This window comes from Frankliniella occidentalis, unplaced genomic scaffold (genome assembly GCF_000697945.3).
Source record: "Frankliniella occidentalis isolate FOCC.00 unplaced genomic scaffold, Focc_3.1 Scaffold5, whole genome shotgun sequence".
NCBI lineage: Eukaryota > Metazoa > Arthropoda > Insecta > Thysanoptera > Thripidae > Frankliniella > Frankliniella occidentalis.
In genome coordinates this window covers 2,311,789-2,314,680 of record NW_026267135.1, presented here as the reverse complement: position 1 = coordinate 2,314,680, position 2,892 = coordinate 2,311,789, and positions in this window count along the sequence as shown.

Sequence of the window (2,892 nt, the reverse complement as noted above, 5' to 3'; positions counted from 1 at the left end):
CCCCCACCTTATCACCTCCTGCCCCCCACAAACTCCTTGCCCTCCAGCTTTCTTTTGTAAACCGCCCCCGTGTGTTGCCCTTCGAGTCTTGGCAGCAGTCGAGCACACGCAGTTTTATACTTGAAAAGGTGGTGTGGTGGAAAGGAAGAGGGCGGTGGATGACTTTTTCATAGGTATCCCCCCCCCCTCGCACACCGCGATGCTGTCTGACCATACTCCTGCCTCGACTCCTGCTGCTATCGACATAACAAGGAGAAGTTGGATGCGGGAAACACGCACTGTAAAAATTATGTGTCACGATGACGAAAATACCACAGCTGTCACCCAGACGACCTTCGTTGTTTTCCCCTCGTGTTAAAGAATTCTTGCAGTGCGTGGAGAGAAAGAAGGATCACGTAGGGCCGCATGAGTGCGAAAAGACAAGGGATGAGGGAGGAGGAAAAATTGGCCTGGTCCAAAAAGAAGGCTGTGCCGCGGCTTCGGCGCCCCGCACTCTTGCCTGCCCACGAGAGTCTTAAACCGCTGTTATTGATTAGATATGATTAATATTTGTCATTTTCAGATTGCACCACCACCGCCCCAACCCTCCGCTATACCGCCCTCTGGCACTGACTTTGCTGACTCGATTAAACTTACTTTTCGCTCTGAGGTATACGGCTAGGGTTACCGCGCCGTGACCTCTCTCTCTCTCTCTCTCTCTCTCTCTCTCGGGCGCGCGCGCGGGCGCAGGTTGACAAGAGAAACGAATTAAGTTTCGGTCGTTGTCATATCATGTTAGAAAGTTTCCCACTCCTCTCTTTAGATGTCGGTTTCGTGCCGCTCGCCTCTCCCGTCTTTTTCGCGCTCTGATAAAACCATAAAAAAATCGCGAGATCCTAAAATAACATTACTTTGCTCCCTCCCCCTCGCAAATGGAGATCAATCAAATCAATAATACCGGTTGCTTTGCAAAATCAGACCTGCTCGAGTCATTTTGTTTTGTTCTTTTGTCTTATAAATTTTTTTCCACGTCTCTTCCATTTGCCATCACTCCGACGGACCGCATCGTTTCGCTCGTATTTGCCGCCGCCGCTCCACCGCTCTCCAAGGACTTCTCCGAGCGTGAGGAGAGAGAGAGAGCTGTGCTGCCGGCTCTGCGCGGTCGAGTTTAGGCCATCGAAAAGCCTTCTCCGGGGCTGCGTGTGGAATAGCCTTATGTCTCGGAGGCGATACCGGAGACGGCGCGGACGCCGCCCCCTGGAGCCGCCCCCGGAGCAGAGAGAGAAGAAATATTACGCGGGTCGCCTTGCAATGCGTGGTTTGCGTGGCGAGCCGGAGCCACTGCCGCCGCCACCGCCGGAGCCAACGGACGCTAACGATTTCTCCAAAGTCCAAACGCGCGACGCGGAGAAGAGAGGAGGCAGGCGGTGGGTCCATTAGAGGAGGAGAGGCTGTGAGAAGACGAGTAGCGTGAAACGGGGCGGGAAAGTAAGTGGCGTGCCGGAAAAATAAAAAATAAAAGGGAACGACAAAAATCCGCGGCGCGATGATCACGCTTATTCTGGATATTGAAAGGGGTCGTAACAGACGCGCAAAATATTCACTGTTGTAGAGGAGAAAGCAGAAGAACCGAATTTCCGAATCAACTTGTTGGCTCTCCAGTTACTTTTAAACTCAAAACATTTTTTTTAGGAGCCATCTTCTTTTTAGGCTCGCCAAACCTGAGTGTGTCGAGAACGACAACTTGGTTTTCCGGTACAAGTAGAGGTGGTGCGCGCGGCGGCGGCCGCCCCACCCCGAGCCCAGTAAAATGAATTCCTACGGCGCGAGACCCGGCGGTGCTTAATGAGAACACAGCACAGCCTCCTCCTGGAAGAAAGATGAGAAAATGTGCAGAGGTGTGCATCAGAAAAAGGGGGGAGTGGCGGGGGCAGTGGGAGAGAGAGGGAGAGAGAAAGAGTAGGGCAAGAGAGAGTCGCTCTGTGAATGCGCGGCTCGAAGAAAGAGTCGCTGGAGATAAGAAGGCGGCCCCGGCTGTATTTCTCATCCCGCTCTCCCTCCCACTCTCTCTCATGAACACTCTCTCTCGCTCTCCCTCTAACTCTCTCCCTTGCTCACCCTCTCTCGCTCTCCTCATCCCGACTTTATAGCCACTCATTTTCTCGCAAATCTGGTTGTGCGAACGCACAGTAGTAGGGTCTCGGTGGTGGAAGGCCATTCGGGGGGAATCCCGGGTTCAAATACCGTCAGAGAATGTGCTCGCTCGCTCACTCTCCTCCGCCCCTCCTTTTTTTTTTGAAAAGGGGAGAGGGGGGACTCTGGACAAGGCGCTAGCGTGAACAAGATTAAGAGCGCAGAGAAGTGCTGCCTTAAAGCGCGGAGAAACACTGAATAAAATTCAACTATTAACTGTTTTAAAAAGCAAGGGAATTTCAATAACCGTATCAGGCCGTTTGCCCGAAGGAATGAGAGATTTTAGCTCGGAGTGGATTTATTTAAGAAGGACAGCTCGTGCCTACGACCTCGTCCGATTTGGCTGATATTTGGTGGACATGTTCCTCAATTGAATTGAAAAAAAGGCCAGGAAGCGTTTGGCCGAGAAAAATTAACTTCCGGAACTGTGGGCAAATTAGTGGTTATGCAGGCATTTTGGGTATTTTGCGCTATGACTAGAGTTTTGGTCCTAGACTGTCATCTCAGGTGTCTCCGGATGCAGAATGGACCAAGGAACAAGAATATGCCATCGGAATGTCTCTACGACCCATAGTTTTTGAGATATTGTCAAAAATAGCGAAATTTCAAAACTTTCTTGGGGAAAATGGGTCAGAAACTTTTTTGGGGTGATCGGGGTAAATGAAATTTCGCTATTTTTGACAATATCTCAAAAACTATGGGTCGTAGAGACATTCCGAT